This window comes from Tursiops truncatus, chromosome X (assembly GCF_011762595.2).
Source record: "Tursiops truncatus isolate mTurTru1 chromosome X, mTurTru1.mat.Y, whole genome shotgun sequence".
Classification (NCBI taxonomy): Eukaryota; Metazoa; Chordata; class Mammalia; order Artiodactyla; family Delphinidae; genus Tursiops; species Tursiops truncatus.
The window spans coordinates 42,846,359-42,868,393 of NC_047055.1; the positions used below are offsets into that span (position 1 = coordinate 42,846,359).

The window sequence follows — 22,035 nt, forward strand, 5'->3', positions numbered from 1 at the left end:
TTATAATTTTCTGCATACAGGTCTTTTGTCTCCTTAGGTAGGTTTATTCCTAGATATTTTATTCTTTTTGTTGCAATGGTAACTGGGAGTGTTTTCTTAATTTCATTTTCAGATTTTTCATCATTAGTGTATAGGAATGCAAGAGATTTCTGTGCATTAATTTTCTATCCTAGTATGTTACCAAATTCATTGATTAGCTCTCATCGTTTTCTGGTAGCATCTTTAGGATTCTCTATGTATAGTATCATGTCATATGCAAACAGTGATAGCTTTACTTCTTCTTTTCCAACTTGGATTCCTTTTATTTCTTTTTCTTCTCTGATTGCTGTGGCTAAAACTTCCAAAGCTATGTTGATTAATAGCTGTGAGAGTGGGCAACCTTGTCTTATTCCTGATCTTAGTGGAAATGGTTTCAGTTTTTCACCATTGAGGACGATGTTGACTGTGTGTTTGTCATATATGGCCTTTATTATGTTGAGGAAAGTTCCCTCTATTCCTACTTTCTGTAGGGTATTTATCATAAATGTGTGCTGAATTTTCTCAAAAGCTTTCTCAGCATCTCTTGAGATGATCATATGGTTTTCCTCCTTCAATTTGTTAATACGGTGTATCATGTTGATTGATTTGCATATATTGAAGAATCCTTGCATTCCTGGGTTGAACCAGGAACTTGATCATAGTGTATGATCCTTTTAATGTGCTGTTGAATTCTGTTTGCTAGTATTTTTTGAAGATTTTTGCATCTATGTTCATCAGTGATATTGGCCTGTTGTTTTCTTTCCTGTGACATCTTTGTCTGGTTTTGGTATCAGAGTGATGGTGGCCTCGTAGAATGAGTTTGGAAGTGTTCCTCCCTATGCTGTATTTTGGAAGAGTTTGAGAAGGATAGGTGTTAGCTCTTCTCTAAATGACAGAATTCGCCTGTGAAGCCATCTGTTCCTGGGCTTTTGTTTGTTGGAAGATATTTAATCACAGTTTCATTTTCAGTGCTTGTGATTGGTCTGTTCATATTTTCTATTTCTTCCTGGTTCAGTCTCAGAAGGCTGTGCATTTCTAAGAATTTTTCCATTTCTCCCAGGTTGTCCATTTTATTGGCATATAGTTGCTTGTAGTAATCTCTCATGATCCTTTGTATTTCTGCAATGTCAGTTGTTACTTCTCCTTTTTCATTTCTACTTCTATTGATTTGAGTCTTCTCTCTTTTTTTCTTGATAAGTCTGGCTAATGGTTTATCAATTTTCTTTATCTTATCAAAGAACCAGCTTTTAGTTTTATTGATCTTTGCTAGCATTTCTTTCATTTCTTTTTCATTTATTTCTGAACTAACCTTATGATTTCTTTCCTTCTGCTAACTTTGGGCTTTTTATGTTCTTCTTTCTCTAATTGCTTTATGTGTAAGGTTAGGGTGTTTATTTGAGATGGTTCTTGTTTCTTAAGGTAGGCTTGTATAGCTATAAACTACCCTCTTAGAAGTGCTTTTGCTGCATCCCATAGGTTTTGGGTCGTTGTGTTTTTATTGTCATTTGTTTCTAGGTATTTTTTGATTTCCTCTTTGATTTCTTCAGTGATCTCTTGGTTATTAAGTAGTGTGTTGTTTAGCCTCCATGTGTTTGTATTTCTTACAGATTTTTTCGTGTAATTGATATCTAGTCTCATAGCATTCTGGTCGGAAAAGATACTTGATATGATTTCAATTTTCTTAAATTTACCAAGGCTTGATTTGTGATCCAGGATATGATCTATCCTGAAGAATGTTCCATGAGCACTTGACAAGAATGTGTATTCTGTTGTTTTTGGATGGCATGTCCTATAAATATCAATGAAGTCCATCTTGTTTAATATATCATTTAAAGCTTGTGTTTCATTATTTATTTTCATTTAGGATGATCTGTCCATTGTTGAAAGTAGGGTGTTAAAGTCCCCTACTATGATTGTGTTACTGTTAATTTCCCCTTTTATGGCTGTTAGTATTTGCCTTATGTATTGAGGTGCTCCTATATTGGATGCATAAATATTTACAATTGTTATATCTTCTTCTGGGATTGATCCCTTGATCATTATGTACTGTCTTTCTTTGTCTCTTGTAATTCTCTTTGTTTTATAGTCTATTTTTTTCTGATATGAGAATTGCTACTCCAGCTTTCTTTTGATTTCCATTTGCATGGAATATCTTTTTCCATCCCCTCACTTTCAGTCTGTATGTGTCCCTAGGTCTGAAGTGGGTCTCTTGTAGACAGCATATATACGGGTCTTGTTTTTGTATCCATTCAGCCAGTCTATGTCTTTTGGTTGGAGCATTTAATCTATTTACATTTAAGGTAATTATCAATATGTATGTTCCTCTTACCATTTTCTTAATTGTTTTGGGTTTATTATTGTAAGTCGTTTCCTTCTCTTGTGTTTCCTGCCTAGAGAAGTTCCTTTAGCATTTGTGGTTTGGTGGTGCTGAATTCTCGTAGCATTTGCTTCTCTGTAAAGCTTTTAATTTCTCCGTCAAATCTGAATGAGATCCTTGCTGGGTAGAGTAATCTTGTTTGTAGGTTTTTCTCTTTCATCACTTTAAATATGTCCTGCCACCCACTTCTGGCTTGCAGAGTTTCTGCTGAAAGATCAGCTGTTAACCTTATGGGGATTCCCTTATATGTTACTTGTTTTTTCCCTTGCTGCTTTTAATTTTTGTTCTTTGTGTTTAATTTATGACAGTTTGATTAAGATGTGTCTTGGTGTGTTTCTCCTTGGATTTATACTGTATGGGACTCTCTGTGCTCCTGGACTTGATTAACTATTTCCTTTCCCATATTAGGGAAGTTTTCAACTATAATCTCTTCAAATATTTTCTCAGTCCCTTTCTTCTTCTCTTCTTCTTCTGGGACTCCTATAATTCGAATGTTGGTGGGTTTAATGTTGTCCCAGAGGTCTCTGAGACTGTCCTCAGTTCTTTTCATTCTTTATTCTTTATTGTGCTCTGCAGTAGTTATTTCCACTATTTTATCCTCCAGGTCACTTATCTGTTCTTCTGCCTCGGTTTTTCTGGTATTGGTCCCTTCTAGAAATTTTAAAATTTCATTTATTGTATTGTTCATCTCTGTTTCTTTACTCTTTAGTTCTTTAGGTCCTTGTTCAACATTTCTTGTATTTTCTTCATTCTATTTCCAGGATTTTAGATCTTCTTTACTATCATTATTCTGAGTGCCTTTTCAGGTAGACTGCCTATTTCCTCTTTATTTTTCAGGTCTGGTGGGTTTTTGCTTTGCTCCTTCATCTGCTGTGTGTTTCTCTGTTCTTTCATTGTGGTTAACTTACTGTGTTTGGGGTCTCCTTTTTACAGGCTCCAGGTTCATAGTTTGCATTGTTCTTGGTGTCTGCCCCCAGTGACTTATGTTGGTTCAGTGGGTTGTGTAGGCTTCCTGGTGGAGGGGACTAGTGCCAGTGTTCTGGTGGATGAGTCTGGATCTTGCCTTTCTGGTGGGTGGGCCCACGCCCGGTGGTGTGTTTTGGGGTGTCTGTGACCTTATTATGATTTTAGGCAGCCTCTCTGCTAATGGATGTGGTTGTGTTCCTGTCTTACTATTTGTTTGGCATAGCGTGTCCAGCACTGTAGCTTGCTGGTCATTGAGTGGAGCTGGGTCTTAGTGTTGAGATGGAGATCTCTGGGAGACCTTTTGCCGTTTGATATTATGTGAAGCTGGGAGGTCTCTGGTGGACCAGTGTCCTGAACTAGGCTCTCCCACCTCAGAGGCATAGGTCTGACACCCAGCAGGGCACCAAGACCCTGTTAGCCACACACCATGTGTTCTTTTAAGAGCACTCTTAAATAACATCCTGATATTATGCAGTACAACTTTACTTTCGAACTGATAGTTGCGGTGGATGGGATTTTTGCCTTCCCCAGATGGTTGAAGTTTACGATTCCATTAATGATCTTTGTGAGCCATGTTTGCACTTATTATGACCATCTTTCCATGCAAATATTTTTATATCATAATATTTTAAGTTATTTTACAACATAATTTCAGGTTTTTTTTTACATTGACCAGGCATTTCATCATATGGATGCTCCAAAATTTATTTCATCTGTATCCTAGTGATGAAAGTTTATTTCCCTTAGCATATTTTCTATTCTGACAATAGTATACTTTACACTCTTGCTCATACATATGCAGATATCTTTATACGCATTTCTTTGTAAGTTCCTGAAGTTTTTCTTCCAAAACTATACAATTTGAAAACTTTTATATTAACACGTTACAGGGGGGCATTGGTGGGATGAATTGGGAGATTGGGATTGACATATATACACTAATATGTATAAAATAGATAACTAATAAAAGATGAAAAAAACACGTTACATTCAAAATTCTATTACTAATTTATATCCTTTACAATTAGGTATTACAGTGCTTATTTTTCGCATGTTGGTGATACTATGAATCATTGCTAATCTAATAGACAGTTAATCATCTCTCATCATTTGTTTCCATTATAACTCACTTTTAATCCTTACCTTGATGTGGCATAATCAATTCTCACAACTTCATGTTATTTGGAATTCAGAATGTTTCTGATATTACCTGTTATCAGCTTTATGTGGATGGCATGTTTTCACTGTCTGTACACTGGTAAAGGCTAAAATTCAAGCCACTTTCAGGTAACTATTTGCACTGGAGGGCTGAACTTGTCCTCTTTAACCTCAGCAAACTATCCTGGGCAAATTCTAGCATTGTTATAAGAGAGCCTGATGAGTATGTGAGTGTGAGTGTGTGTGTGTGTGTGTGTGTGTGTGTGTGTGCGTGTGTGTGTGTGTGTGTGTGTGTCTATGAGAGTGTGCTGACAACTACATTTCCCTCTGCTCCCTCTGCCCCTTCATGGCTTTGCTTCCCATTTGATCATTTCTGCAGAATTAAGCTCTGACCAACCACCTCCCTAAACAGAGCTGCATTTGTTGACAAAACATCCCTCCCTTATGCTTGGGCAACTGTGCTGTTGTAGACACATGGGCTTGACACATTTAAATGTACATTTTACTGCTCTCCACACTACCTGATTTATTTAACTGTGTTCAGTAGAATCTCTACACAGGATTTCCCCTGGGATGTGATGGACTGTTTCTGGATTTCAATTATGTTATCTGCACATGTTCCCTCATAGATAGTTAGCTCTATCACTTTGGATTATTTTTGCAGAGCTTCAGTGGCTTATCAGGTGGGCCCATAATGCCCCTTTCTTTTGCCTCTTAATTAATCTCATTGCCAACTTACTGAAGGTAGGGATTAGTGAAAATGCAGGGGATGAGTCCTGGGCTTCCCTGAGTCCTTTGACCTTGGAACAGAAGCATTTTAATGCGTAGGGAGTGGATCTGACAAAATGTAACTGGAGGTGTTAGCACAGTTTGGAACATTTGGAAAGCTTGCGTTATAATAGAGATTTTTAAAGGGAAAACTAGAGTATTGAGGCCAAAGTACCTGAGTGTCCAAGGGGATTGTTAAGGGTTGAATTGTGTACCCCAAAATGATATGTTGAAACCCTAATGACAACATACCTCAGAATGTGAACTTGTTTGGAAATAGGGTCATTGCAGATGTAATTAGTTAAATCAAGATGGAGCCATGCTGGAGTATGGTAGGCCCTAAGGTAAGGAAGCAATGTCAAGAAACTCTCCACCAGGTTGCACCTACAACAAATGCCTTTTTTTAAATCATGTTTGGGAAGTTCACCTCTATTCCTAGTTTTCTGAGAATTTTTTTTACCATGTAAGGTTGTTGGTTGTTGTCAAATGCTTTTTCTGCATCTGTTGAGATGATCATGTGTTTCTTCTTTTATTGTATTAATAAAATGTATTATATCAATTAATTTTTAGATGTTAAGCAAATCTTGCCTTCCTGGGATATGTTGCTGGATTCAATTTGCTAATATTTTATTAAGAAATTTAATGTCTTTGTTCATGTGGGATATTAGTTTGTAGATTAATTTTCTTTCGCCACCTTGGTTCAGCTTTTATATCAAGATAATACTGCTATCATTTTCCAAAACAGTTTGTTAAGGATTTTTTTTTCTTTAAATATTGGTGGAGTTCTCTGGTGAAGCCATCTAGGCCTGGACTTTCTTTTGTTGGAGTATTTGTAATTACTAATTAATTTTCACTACCTGTTTTTGGTCTATACAGATCTATTTCTTATTGAGCTAGTTTTAATAATTTATGTCTTTTCTAGGAATTTGTCCATTTCACCTAGGTTATCAAATTTGTTGGCATAAAGTTGTTCACAGTATTCCTTTAAAATCGTTTTACTTTCTGTGGAGTTGGTAGTGATGTGCCCCTTTCATTACTTACTTTTGCCATTTTTTCCATGGTCAGTCTAGCTAATAGTTTGGCACTTTGGCATACATTTTCAAAATACCAACTTTTGATTTTATTGATTTTTTTCTATTCTTTTTCTAATGTCCATTTCATTGATTTCTGCTCTATTCTTTTTTGTGCTGCATTGGGCTTAGTTTGCTCTTCTTGTATATAGTTTTTTAAGATGGAAGTTTAGGTTATTGGTTTGAGACTCTTCTTTTCTGATATAGGTGTTTGAAGGTATAAATTTATCTCGGAGCATTGGCTTAGTTGTATTCCAAAACTTTGATATGCTATGATTGAGCATTCATTTCAAAATATTTTCTAACTTCCTTTTTTGCTTTCACCCATGTGTTACTAAGAAGTGTGTTAATTTCTGAATGTTTTGGGATTTCAAAAATTTGTTTCTCTCTTGATACTTAATTAATTCTCTTGTGGTTAGAGAAAATATATGGCATGATTTTCATCATTTTAAAGTTATTGAGACTTGTCTTACTGCTTAGTGTATTGTCGACCTTAGAGAATGTTCCATCTCCATTTGAAAAGATTGTGTATTCTGCCTATGTGGAGTGAAGCATTTTATATATACAGGCACATGCACACCTGTAATACTTGTTGATAATTCTGTTCAAGTCTTCTATATCCTTGTTAATTTTCTATCTAGTTGCTCTACCAATTACGATAGAGTTTTGAAGTTTCCAACTATTCCTTCTTTCAATTGTCAGTTTTTGTTTCACGTATTTTGGGGCTCAGCTTTTAGTACACATACATTTATAATTGTTTTATGTTCCTGAGATATCGGCCCTTTTATCATTATGAAATATTTACTAATATCCTAATGATATTTCTTATTTTAAAGTCTATTTTTTCTAATATTAATGAATTCATTCCAATACTCTTGTAGTCACTGTTTGCAAGACATATCTTTTAAGAATCTTTTACTTTCAAACCATTTGTGTCTTTGAATCTAAGGTGTGTCTCTTTAAGACAGCATATAGTTGAGTCTTGCTTTGTTATTGAGTTTGTCATTTGTTTCCTTTTGATTAATGTAATTATTGATGTGCTTAGATTTTCATTTCTCATTTTTGTATTTGTTTTCTATATGTCTCTTACCATTTCTGTTCATCTATTCTTACTGGATTCCTTTCTTTAGGTTAAAATTATTTTTGGTATCCATTTAAATTCTTTTGTTGGTTTTATGTTTTTACAATAGTTTTTGAGATTTTTTTTTGTTAGAGGTTGCTCTAGGGATTACAACATGCATCTTAATTTATCATAATCTATTGCAGAGTAATACTAATTCAATTCCAAACTAATAAAAATAATTTGCTCAAATGAAAGTGCATTCCATCCCTCCCTCCTCTGTGCTATTGTTACCAAGTCCAAGTTCATACTACTTACTGCACAACAGGCCAAAAATTGTGAGACAAGGTGTTGAGACAAGGAATCTTGACTTTATTTGGAAAGCCAGCAGACCAAGAAGGTGGCGGACTAATGGCCTAAAGAACCATATTAATTTGGGGTATAATTCATGCTTCTTTTATGCTAGTGAAGGGAGAAGCAGGAGGAGGTAAGGTCAGGTGGTGAGGAATAGCCTCAAGCAGCTGGGCACTGGTGGTGGTCTGAGGGAGGTTACGAAACTTCTTTTTTCTTGGTCAGTTGACTCTGATTGACATTAACCTGGTCTGATGTTCCTGCAGAACTAGATAGACAAATGTTAGTTTTTCTTGCTCATGTTTCCTTATCACCACGCGGGAGGTAGAGTTTCTTTGAAATGAGGCTATCATGTACACCCGAAGCTTTGGGCAAAATTCCTTTAGTGACTAATATGTCTATGTGCAGGGCTAAGCAGAGGATTATGACTCAGAGGTTAAAGCAGCAGAAGAGATAGATACATTATGGTGTCAGAGTCTTTCCCTGTTATACTATTATTGTCATATATGTTACATCTATATATGTTATAAATTCAACAATACAGAGTTATAATTATTGCTTTGTAGCATCTTATGCCTTTTAAAGAATTTAAGAGAATAAATGAGACAATACATTGATAAGTTCTCTTAAATTAGCCCATATAGTTACCATTTCTGTTGCTATTCATTTCTTCCTGAGGATTCAAGCTACAGTCTTGTGTCATTTCCTTTCAGCCTATAGGACTTCCTGTAGCATTTCTTGTAATATAGGTATGCACAGCAAATTCTCTCATCTTTTTCTGAAAATGTCTTTATTTAACCTTAGCTTTTAAAGGATAATTTTGCTGGATATAGAAATCTTGGTTGACAGGATTTTTTTCTACCACCATTGCCTCTGACCACATTACTTCCAATAAGAAGTTGAGTACTAATCATATTGTTGATCCTCTGTATGTGCTGAGTTATTTTTCTTTTGCTGTTTTCAAAGTTTTCTCTGTCATTGGTTTTCAATAGTTTAACTATGATGTGTCTCATTGTAGATCTTTTAGTAATTATTCTACTTGGGGTTGGTTGAGCCTCTTGTTACTGTAATGTTTGTCATCAAAATTTGGGAAGTTTTCAGGCATTATTACTTCAAATATATTTCTCCCCCCTGCTCTCCCCTATTGCAACTCCTATTGCTTGTTAAACTTCATGATGTTCTTCAGTTCTCTGAAACTATTAATTTTTTATCATTCTTTTTCTCTCTGTTCTTTGGAGTGGATAATTTCTCATGATGTCACCCCTTTTTGGTGTTATGATTATTGTTTTTGCCATTTCAAATATGCTATTGCGCTTCTAGTGAAATTTCATTTCATTTATTATACTTTACAACTTCAAAGAACCAAATGGAAATTTGGTTATTTTATTTCTTTCTCTTTATTGGGGATCTCTATTTGTTGATTGATTGTTGCCACACTTTTGTATAATTATTTTTAAGTGCTTTCTTTAGCTCTTTGAACATATTTTTAATCACTGCTTTGAAGTGTTTATCTGCTAAATCCAATATCTGGGGACCCTCAAAGACAGTTTCTTTTGGCTTTTTTTTCCATGAAAATGTGTCACAAATTCTTGTATCTTTGCATGTCTTGTAATATTTTGTTGAAAACTGGAAATTTTCGATAATATATTTTCAACTCTAGTAGTTGTTATTTTCATTGTTTAGTAAGAAGCCCAGGCTAAAACTGTCTCAGCTGTGATATTTGGCAACTGATGTCTTTGTTCAATTGTGTATTTGTACGTGTGTGTGTTTGTGTGTGTGTATACACACATTTGTTTCTATTTATAAGGTGAGCTATGTAGGAGTAGCCCCTGGTCTCTGTAGCTTAATGGTCAAACAAGATTGGATACAGTTTGTGCTCAAATATCTCAAGCCAGTAAGGTTTCTGACCCCCGTCATTGTATCTATGTGTGAGTAGAGGAACACATTCAAAGTTCTGGCCATTTTCAAGTCTATATTTTCTGGCTTTACTCTTTCTTTAAAGAATGTCTACAGAGTATTATTCATTATACCCCAGGGTAAAAACTCCCAAATGCCTCCCATATACCTCCTTCCTATACAAGGAAGGCCAGAAGTACAGTGGGCTTCTGGGTTGGTTGAGTCATTAGGTCAGTGATATAATCAAAGGCCCAGATTTTGTCCACTTCTTTGATCTGCTGTCTTAAGTGTTGACTCCACCTGCAGTCTGGAAACAAGAAAGAGGAGAAGTTCCAGCATCACCTCCAGACACCTGGGGGTGGCAGGTGAGAGGCGGCTGGGAATGTTGTTTCTTTAAGTGGATGCTGGTTACACAGTGTGTTCATTTTATGAAAATTATTTAAGCTGCACACTTAAGATGTATGTACCTTTCTGTGTATATAATATACTCAGGAAAAAGTTCTATAAAGTGAAGCAATTTATGGAAAATATTAGCAAAGCAATACAACTGATGGTGTATGATTATGTGGTACTGGTGTATGATTATGTGAAGGTGTTCAAGAATAACTGATACCTGGGAATCTGCCTTATACCATCAATAGTGTCATGCCTGTTTTTGATGGATGGAATTAAATAAGCAGTAAATACCCATTGTTGATAATTCAGACTAAGAGAAGAGGCTTAGGAGAACAGACCCTTCATAAAGAGTACTATTTGCTTAGCTAATATTTCATTTAGCCTCAGATGGAAATAAATCTATTTGCACTTGTTGGGGTGGCCACTTGACTTCCCCTCTCTTTGGAATAAGACTTGGGAAAGACAGACCCAGTCTCAGCAAATATTAGGAATATGCACTATTCTCTCATCTTCTATACCCAAGGCAGGCATTGCTAATTGATCCCAGCACTGTTGCCCATCGTTTCCAGATAAAATCTTGAATTATTTGAAATACAGTGTCAAAGGCAGTTGCTGCCAACAATTGAAGCTGGCACTTGAATGACATTTACTTGACATTTTAGACCTAAACCTCCATCCTTGTCTTAATCTGGAAGGTGCCAAGATATGGATCCCACCTTTGCCAGGGGCACACCCAGAAGACTTGCTATGCCCAGAAGAGAGCACAGAAGAGAAGAGGGTGACAGCTTCTGTCCAAAACTAGAGCTCAACACTCCATGTCTTCTAGACACCATGTCTGTGATCTCAATCCCACCTGCCCTGATTACAGCTGGCTTCTCTGAACCCCAACTGTTCCTCTCCTCAGCAATATCAAAGTCTCAGGAGCATGGCCTTTACTTCTAGATGGAAGGGGCTTGCCAGGATCCACCTGCATAGCCCAAGCATAACAGCACATAAAAGCAGATTCCACAAAAGCACCTTCTAATTTTTATGGCCCAAAGTACAATTGACTCTTGAACAACACAGGCCCACCTATATGCAGTTGTTTTTCAATAAATACATTGGAAAATATTTAGGAGATTTGTGACAATTTGAAAGCACTAGAAGATTAATTGTGTATCCTAGAAATATCAATAAATAAATTAAGAAAAAGTTTGGTATGTCATGAATGCATAAAATATATGTAGATACTATTTTATATTAACTACCATACATATACAAATATCTATTATAAAAAGTTAAAATTATTAGAGAAATGTAAATCAAAACTACAATGAGATATCACCTCACATCAGTCAGAATGGCCATAATTAAAAACTCTACAAATAACAAATGCTGGAGAAGGTGTGGAGAAAAAGGAACCCTCCTACACTGTTGGTGGGAATGTAAATTGGTGCAGCCACTATGGAAAACAGTATGGATGTTCCTTAAAAAACTAAAAATAGAGCTGCCATATGATCCAGCAATCCCACTCCTGGGCATATATTCAGAGAAAACTCGAATTTGAAAAGATACATGCACCCCAATGTTCATAGCAGCACTGTTTACAATAGCCAAGACAAGGAATGTCCATCGACAGAGGAATAGATAAAGAAGATGTGGTATGCATATATATATATATATATATATATATATATATATATATATACACAATGGAATATTACTCAGTCACACAAGGAATGAAATTCTGCCACTTGCAGCAACATAGATGTACCTTGAAGGTATTATGCTTAGTGAAATAAGTCAGACAGAGAAAGACAGATACTCTGCTGTCATTTACATATGGAATCTAAAAAACAAAACCAATGAGTGAATATAACACAACAGTAACAGACTCACAGATACTGAGAACAAACTAGTGGTTACCAGTGGGGAGAAGAGTGAGGGAAGTGGAAAGATAAGTGAAGGGAATTAAGAGGTAAAAACTACTAGGTATATAATAAATAAGATACAAGTTTGTAACGTACAGTACAGGGAATATAGACAATATTTTATAATAGCGTTAAATGGAGTATAATCTATAAAAATATGGAATCACTATGTTTTACACCTGAAACTAATATAATATTGTAAATCAACTGTATTTCAATAAAATTTTTAAATAAAATGTCTATGCAGCTTATAAGTAGACAAAAAATTACTAGAGTAAATTGCTTAAAAACACATGAGTTAAGAATAAGCATTCTGGCTTTACTTTTTGATGGGCCTTTTCACACCTCCTCTGTCCCTTCACACAATCTCAGTATCGGACAGGAGTGTGTGACTAGCTTGGCCCTTCCTATTTTCTGCTTTGAATTCACATATATACAAACATGATAGCAATGTTGGTAGGATTCAGGTAGATTTTGTTTTCCTTTCCTGTATTTCATAGTTTTCCTACAAAATAATTCACATCATTCGTGCAGTTAGAAATAATGATAACTTGATGGAAATAAAAATACCCATTCACTGTGATAGAAAAGTAACTCAATCCATAAAGAAGAAGACCTCTAAGTCCACAGACAAATTGAGGAACAGTATATTGACAGAGAAGTGCTGGTTTACTCATCTCATTGACTTCTACCAACAAAATGTCCCAAGTGTGCAAATTAAAATATCATACAAACTTCTGCCTCTGGAGAGATGGAGTACAAGTACTGTTCTTTATTCCTCTCCCTAAATTCAACTAAAAATTAAGGACATTTTATACAATACAAACTTAAGAAGAGTCTGAAAGGTGGAAAGGAGAAGAGAGACTGACTAAGACCTCAGGACCCAAGGAATGACATCATGGTGAGTTCCTTGGGTTCTCTTTTTATCTCATGAAGGAAATATAAAAATAAGACAAGTAATTATTTAAGTTGAAAACAAAAACAATAGAGAAAATCAAACAAATAGCTGGTTCTTTGAAAAGTTTGATAATATTGACAAACCTCTAGCAAGAATGACAAAACAAAAAGAAGACATTTATCAAGAGTGAAACAGGAGACAGAGTTTCAAAACCTGCAGACATCAAAATAATAAGAGAAATATTGAAACTGTACACACAGAAATTTTACTACTTAGATGAAAGTGACAAATTCCTCCAAAAGCACCAACTACCACAAGTCACCCAATATGAAATAAATAATTTGAACAGCCATATAACTGCTAAGAAAATGGAATTTTTAATTTAACAACTCTCCAAAAACAAAATCTGCAGGCAAAGATGATTTCTCTGGAAGATTCTCACAAATATTTAAAGAATAATTAACACCAATTCTACACAATCTCTTCCAGAAAGAAAAGGGTGGAAGACTTTCAATTCACTTTATGAAGCTAGAATTACTCTGATGCCAAAACCAGGCAAAGAGCACACACACAAAAAAAGAAAATACAGAGTGATAGGAAATCCAGAGATAAACCCACACACCTATGGCCACCTAATCTATGACAAAGGAGGCAAGAATATACAATGGAGAAAAGACAGTCTATTCAATAAGTGGTGCTGGGAAAACTGGACAACTACATGTAAAAGAATTAAATCAGAGCACTCCCTAACACCATACACAAAAATAAACTCAAAGTGGATTAAAGACCTAAATGTAAGGCTGGATATTATAAACCTCTTAGAGGAAAATATAGGCAGAACACTCTTTGACATAAATCACAGCAAGATCTTTTCTAATCCACTGCCTAGAGTAATGAAAATAAAACCAAAAATAAACAAATGGGACCTAATTAAACGTAAATGCTTCTGCACAGCAAAGGATAACATAAACAAAATGAAAAGACAACCCTCAGAATGGGAGAAAATATTTGCAAATGTAGCAACTGACAAGGGATTAATCTCCAAAATATACAAACAGCTCATGAAGCTCAATATCAAAAAAACAAACAACCCAATCAAAAAATAGGTGGAAGACCTAAATAAACATTTCTCCAAAGAAGGCATACAGATGGCCAACAAGCACATGAAAAGATGCTCAACATCACTAATTATTAGAGAAATGTAAATCAAAACTACAATGAGATATCCCCTCACACCAGTCAGAATGGCCATCATCAAAAATTCTACAAACAATAAATGCCGGAGAGGGTGTGGAGAAAAGGGAATCCTTGTACACTGTTAGTGGGAATATAAATTGGTACAGCCACTATGGAGAACAGTATGGAGGTTCCTTAAAAAACTTAAAATGGAGCTACCTTACGACCCGGCAATCCCACTCCTAGGCATATATCTGGAGAAAACCATAATTCAAAAGGATGCATGCACCCCGATGTTCACTGCAGCACTATTTACAATAGACAGGACATGGAAGCAACCTAAATGTCCATCAACAGAGGAATGAATAAAGAATATATGGTACATATACATACAATGGAATATTAGCCATAAAAAGGAATGAAATAGTAAATACCATTTGCAGAGATGTGGATGGACCTAGAGACTGTCATACAGAGTGAAGTAAATCAGAAAGAGGAAAACAAATATCATATATTAACACATATATGTGGAATCTAGAAAAGTAGTACAGATGAACTTATTTTCAAAGCAGAAATAGAGACACAGATGTAGAGAACGAACTTATGGATGCCAAGGGGAGAAGCGGGGATGGGACAGATGGGGAGATTGGGATTGACATATATATATATATATATATATATATATATATATATATATATATATACTACTATGTATAAAATAGATAACTAATGAGAACCTACTGTATAGCACAGGGAACTCTACTCAATGCTCTGTGGTGACCTAAATGGGAAGGAAATCAAAAACAGAGTGGATATATGTATACATATGACTGATTCACTTTGCTGTACAGCAAGAAAATAACACAACATTGTAAAGCAACTATACTCAAATAAAAATTAATTTAAAAACAGAAAAAATATATAGAGCAATACCTCTCATGAATATAGATTCAGAAATGCTTAACAAAATATTAGAAAATGGAATTCAGCAATATATAAAATGAATTATACATCATGACAAAGTGGAGTTTATTCCAAGGATGCAAGACTAATACAACATTTGAAAATCAATCATTAGTAGTCTACAGAAGAAAAATAATGTGATCAATCAGTGTAGAAATAGTATTTCATAAAGTTCAACACCCACTCATGACAAAAGCTCTCAGAAAACTAGGAATAGATGGAACTTCCTCAACTTGGCAAAAGGCATCTACAGATAACATTATGCTTAATGCAAAACAGAATGCCTTTCTCCTAAGATCAGGAATAAGACAAGGATGTCTGCTCTTGTCTTATTCAATGTACATTCTTATTCAATGTACTATTGAAATTGCCCCTAATTGCACAAGACATAGTTTTTACATAGAAAATCCCAAGGAATATAAAATTTTAAATGTTTAGAACTAACAGGGGAAGTACACAAAAATGTATTCACATTCACATATTCTTTTTCTATATTGCAATCTCATCCAGGATTTTTATTCTCAGGATTTTAATTTGCATTTCATTAACTAATGTGTTTCGGAATACCTTCAGATATTTATTGGGCATGAATATTGATTATTCTTTAAATGGATATCCTGTTCTTATCATCTGCCGATCTCTTCCTGTTTAATAGTAAGCATACTTTATAAACTATTGATATAAACCCTACATTGTTTGCAGACGTTTTCTCTTGGATTTTCAGTCAACTGTTACTTATTTTTCCAAACAGAAAATGTTCAAGAATTTTCATTAATTTGTTGATTTTAAAGCAATACAGATCATTGTAATAGAAACTGAGCAATACCCTAGCCATCATCGATTACCCACATTAGAGCATTCAAAGCTCCGGAGCCTTCAGAACACAACGGAAAAGCGTTAGAGTAATTCCAGTTTTAACTACTGCACAAGCATTTACAAGGCTGTTTCCCTGATTTATTTAACCATCTCCTAACTGCTATAATCTGATCTGAAAAACGGGAATAATCACTGGCAGTGTGAATAGCTGCTAAGATTAAGGCAGATAAAATGTAAAATATATCTTGCTTAAAGAAGTACTGTGACTTTTTTTTTTTTTTTTTTTTTTTTTTTTTTTTTTTGCGGTACACGGGCCTCTCACTGTTGTGGCCTCTCCTGTTGCGGAGCACAGGCTCCGGACGCGCAGGCTCAGCAGCCATGGCTCACGGGCCTAGCTGCTCCGCGGCATGTGGGATCTTCCTGGACCGGGGCACGAACCTGTGTCCCCTGCATCGGCAGGCGGACTCTCAACCACTGCACCACCAGGGAAGCCCTATCGTTTTTTAATAGCTGCATAGTGTGTGTACTATAGTTTATTCAACTAATATCCTTTATTTGGGCATTTAGATTGTATTCTGGTGTTTTGTAACTGTAAATAATGCTACAATGAATAACCTTTTGTATATGTGTTTTCATATTGCTAAAATTTTATCTTTAGGGTAAAAATCCAATAAATGGAATTGCTGGGTCTAAGGGTAAATGCAAGGAATGAACTATTGATACATGTAACAACTATGATGGTTTTCCAGGGAATTATCCTGAGTGAAAAAAGCTGATCTCAAAACTTTCCACACTGTACGATTCCATTTATGTAACATTCTTGAAATGACAAAACTTTAGAAATGGAGACAATTTAGTGGTAGCCAGAGGTGAACGAAGTGGGAATAGGAGTACAAGATTAAGAAGTTGTAGCCAAAAACAAAAAACACCCTAAACAACAAAAAAAGCAACAAGTAAGATCCTTGTGTAGTGGAATTGTTCAGTATCTTGGCTATATCTGTTTCCTGTTTGTAAGAGGTTACCATTGGGGGAAACTTGGTAAGTGGTACATGGATTTCTTTGTATTATTTCGTACAACTGCTTGTGAATTTGTAATCATCTCAAAAGAAAGTTTAATTTTAAAAGTTTAATCTTTAAAAAAAGGATTTTGCAGGTGCCTGGGAGAAGGAAAAGTATGTGACTCAAATAGGTCTTTTATTCTATAGGCAAATAAGTACTTTCCTGCTTCCTGGATGTTTGAAGAGTATCATGAGAGGTGTTTAATAATGAGTCTCCAAACAGATGCAAATTGATGCCCTTGAAAGGAAATCACACTTATATCTAATGATCCATTTTGTTATTCAAGCTGTCATTGTATTAGTTAAGGCTGCCAAAACAAAATACCACGGACTAGGTGGCTTAAACAATACGAATTTGTTTCCTACAGTTTTGGAGGCTGAGAAGTCCAAGATCAAGATGCCAGTGATTCAGTTTCCCAGTGAGCTCTCACTTCTTTTTCAGATGTCATCTTATTGCTGTGTCCTCACATGGTGGAGAGAGAGAGAGAGAGAGAGAGAGAGAGAGAGAGAGAGAGAGAGAGAGAGAAAGCAAATTCTCTGGTATCTCTTCTTAAAAGGGCACTAATCCCATTATACAGATCCCACTCTTATGACTTCATCTCAACTGCACAAAGGCCCCGTTTCCAAATACCATCATATTGAAAGTTAGGGCTTCAACATATGAATTGGGGGTGGGGGAGCAGGGACACAATTCAGCTCACAGCAGTCATCATTGCAGTTTCAGAACAAACAAAAGAATTCAGGTAATTGTTTGTACAAAGGACAACTCACTGCCCTCTCTCAGTCTCTCCTACCTCCAGATGGTTGAGCTCAGGTCCCAGGTGCACAAGTGTTACATAGTAACAATGTGAATAAAAGATATTTTTTTTAAACCCTGATGCAAAACAACATGGATGACTCTCACAAGAATAATGTTGGTCAAAAGAAGCAAGGCACAAAAGATGCATACATTATAAGATGCCAATTATATAAAGTTCAAATTCAGGCAAAACTAATGTATGGTGTTAGATGGCATGACAGTGGTTACCTGCTTAGGATGGGCCAGTAGTGATGGGGGAGGGAGAGCTCATAAGTGGCTTCTGGATTTGAATATAGTGTTCTGTTTTGTGATCTGGTTGCTGATTACACAGGTGTGTTCACTTTATGAAAATTCATTGAACTGTACTCCTATGATTTGTGTACTTTTCTATATGCATGTGACATATCAATAAAAATTTATAAAAGAAGGTCTGAATGAATGGAAATCTATACCACATTTGGGATACATTGTTGAGGCATCATTTTACACTGGAAAACTTCAGAAACTTGAGCTCAAATAGCTAAAATATTGAGTAAAATTCTTAATTTAGTTTCCTAATACTTAATATAAGTTCCTGTGATACTCACAGCATATGAGCTAAGAGAATGGATGTTTGTGAATTTTAGAAATATCTAAGAAGGAAAACCATACGTAGAAGTACATTCTTGTGAGGTATTGTTTACTTCCTTTCCTTTTGTTTTTCTCATTTCCTACCCCTTTTTCAGTAGGAAGCTTCAGCGTGGCATTGTGGCAGGGATGGAAGCAGAAGTGCTTACAGTCAGTGAGTCATCCTATTATCTGTAACTCATTGAATACATTTTGTGTCCCTCGATTGCAAGGGAGAACCTTGGAGGATACTCTTCCATCTCAAGACCAGTGGTGGCTCTAGGTGTGTCTAGGGAGACTGGGCAGCCAGTCTTGCCAATGATTCACCAACCTGGAGTGTGGAACTGAAAGAATAAGGTCACATGACCCAAACACATGCCAGCCAAGTTAAGGTTTATCTCTAAACTATTTGGCAAGAGAGTTGATAACAGCAGGGAAAGGTACAGGATTCAGTGCTAGATAAACCCAACAGTATTGACTCAGATCAGATAGCCTATCAGCTTGGCAGGAATGAGTTTCAGATTATTTTCAGTTCATTTGAAAGCCTTCTCTGATCACTTTGACCCATACAATTTGGAATCAATTGTATTTCCCTTTGTTTTTCCACATGATTTCACTTGTTGCTACAGAGGATAGCGCATATTTCCTACTGTGTGGCTAAGGACCCATTCCCATGGCTTATGACTATGTATGTGCACCAGAGTGTGCTTGAGTCCAGTGTGTGTGTGTGTGTGTGTGTGTGTGTGTGTGTGTGTGCGTGCGTGCGAGAGAGAGAGAGAGAGAGAGAGAGAGAGAGAGAGAGAGAGAGAGAGAGACCTGAATGAATAAATGTTTTAGACTATATCCTTTGAGGGTTTAAGTGGAAATATAAACCAAGACAATCAGGTTGAAAATATTTATACAGATAAGATTTTGGTAAATTTATATTAATAAACATTTATATTCTTATATATGAAAATTCTTATTTTATCAATACGCTGATGGTAATACACATAAAATTTGTCATTCAGCTCTGTTTTATTCCTATAGAATGCAAGGTGTCAGAGAGGGATTTGGCACAACGTATTCTGATGATTGAGAGAAAGACATGATGTTTCCCTGTTTTATAGATGAAGACAGCAACAGGGGAGGGACTTACCCAAATTCCCAGAGCTAGTGATGAACAGGCACCAGCACCCAGATCTCTTGATTCCCTTTCAATGCTTTGACCAGAAGCTCAATTATTATGCTTAGATTCTTTTCACAGGAACTTCTTATCAAGGGTACATTTGTCTTCCAGGGGCTCAAAATTATTTATAGATATGCAGTTCATAAACTTTCTGATAACCTAAAGCACGAAACGAATCAGACAAGAAAGCACAATGATTAAATGGCAGGATTATTAAGCAGAGTATCAGGAAAAATCACAAAAGTGTTTTCTGCTTTGGGTCCTGCCACTCTTTTGGCTAATAACTAATCTAGCCTCTCAGAGCTTCAGATTATCTTAAACTGAAGTTGGTGGATCAGATAACCTCTAAGACCATTACATTTCTTACAATCATAAGCAGATGAAAAACTTGGCTATTAAGAAGTTTTTGTCATCTATAAGATGAGCAAAAATTTCCTGGTGCTAACACAGATGGAACTTTCCTCACTACACGTTGGAGGAGGTTTGAGGCTGACCCTGTAAACTGTCACATATGGCTTCAGCATTAGCCACAGGCATTTAATCATCTAGATACTATAAACATAGTTGTGTACTAATCACCCATCTAGTCCTAGTGTTATGTCGATGAAAATTCAATTAACTATCAAGTTAAGAAGAAAAATAAGGGAATTTTATTTGAGCCAAACTGAAGATTATAACCCAGGAAGCAGAATCTCAGAAAGCTCTGAGAACTGTTCCTCCCATTAGAAGTTGAAGGCACAGTCATATACGTTTTCAATACAAAGGATTGTACATCAAAATGACATACTGATATTTTATGTAAAGTTCACCAAGAATACACAGTCCAGGTAAGCATATACAAAGCAAGGAGCAAGTCACTATGACCCCCTACAGAGTTGGGAAAGAATGCTACTCTTTTAAGAAGCTACATTACTAGCGTCAGAAGAAAGAAAAACAATCATGCAGAGAAAGTATTTTATGTTTATTTTTTCTTATCTTGCCTTAAAATATAAATTTTATTTCATCAATTAGAAGTAGAGTATGAAGTGAAGGGGAAAATGACAACAGTTGAATACAAATGCTGTATTGGGCACCTTATATTGATTGTTTCTTTAGCTACTCACAATAATTCACTTATATAAGAATCATTGCTCACATTTTACAAATAAGTAAATAGGTACAGAGAGGTTAAGGGCATTTTTACAGTAACAGTATTAAAGTGCAAAAGCACTTTGTATATACTTACCTCATCACGCAGAATATTAAACATACATATGCTCAATGGTTCAGCTCTGATAAAATTAATTTTAACTGCTTCATGTAGGATATTCTTCAGTGAAGTATTTTTGTTTTCTTTTTCTTCCTTTTACTATGAATATGTGCAGTTGAAGAATTAATGAATGCTAATACAGTGTGATGACACAGCTTTGATTCTTGCTCAGGTGTCTTTTCCACTGTTTGGATATTTGCACTGATGATGCAAAAGAATGGTTGGTAAAACTGGAAATCAGGTTGCCAATAAATTTGGCAGTTTATATAAAATGGGAAAAATTCCTTGAAAAACAAAACTACATGGATCCAAGAGGAAACAGAAAATCTGAATAGTCTCATACGTATTAAAGAAATTGAATCTTTAAATAAGAACCTATCCAAAAAGAAATCTCCAGGACCATATAGCTTCACTGGTGAATTCTTCCAAACATTTCAAAAACAAATGATACAGACGAGGGGAAGATGGCGGAAGAGTAAGACGCGGAGATCACCTTCCCCCCCACAGATACACCAGAAATACATGTACATGTGGAACAACACCTACAGAAAACCTACTGAACGCTGGCAGAAGACCTCAGACCTCCCAAAAGGCAAGAAATTCCCCACGTACCTGGGTAGGGCAAAAGAAAAAACAGAGACAAAAGAATAGGGATGGGACCTGCACCAGTGGGAGGGAGCTGTGACGGAGGAAAGGTTTCCACACACTAGGAAGCCCCTTCCCGGGCGGAGACTGCGGGTGGCGGAGGGGGGAAACTTCGGAGCCACAGAGGAGAGCACAGCAACAGGGGTGGGGAGGGCAAAGTGGAGAGATTCCCACACAGACGATTGGTGCCGGCACTCACCAGCCCGAGAGGCTTGTTTGCTCACCCGCCGGGGTGGGTGGGGCTGGGAGCTGAGGCTCGGGATTCTGTCGGGAGCGCAGGGAGAGGTCTGGCGGCGTGAAAACAGCCTGTAGGGGGTTAGTGCACCACGGCTAGCCTGGAGGGAGTCCAGGGAAAAGTCTGAACCTGCCAAAGAGGCAAGAGACATTTTCTTCCCTCTTTGTTTCCTGGTGCACGAGGAGAGGGGATTAAGAGCGCTGCATAAAGGAGCTCCAGAGACGAGCATGAGCCGCGGCTAACAGCGCAGATCCCAGAGACGGGCATGAGACGCTAAGGCTGCTGCTGCCGCCACCAAGAAGCCTGTGTGCAAGCACAGATCACTATCCACACCCCCCTTCCGGGGAGCCTGTGCAGCTCGCCACTGCCAGAGTCCCGGAATCCAGGGACAACTTCCCCAAGAGAACGCATGGCGCGCCTCAGGCTGCTGCAATGTCACGTCGGCCTCTGCT

General features: G+C 36.5%; 1 protein-coding gene and 1 long non-coding RNA gene across 2 annotated transcripts in view; one reads left to right on the top strand and one right to left on the bottom strand.

Annotated features, from left to right (window-relative positions):
* ZMAT1 (zinc finger matrin-type 1) overlaps positions 1-22,035 on the top strand; it is a 156,149-nt gene that overhangs the window by 37,303 nt on the left and 96,811 nt on the right. The window lies entirely within an intron of this gene.
* On the bottom strand, positions 7,587-21,501 carry LOC141277604 (uncharacterized). The gene is made up of 3 exons (XR_012329236.1): positions 20,680-21,501; positions 19,425-19,613; positions 7,587-8,036 (listed from the first exon to the last, which is right to left on the bottom strand). It is a non-coding gene; the product is annotated as an uncharacterized lncRNA (long non-coding RNA).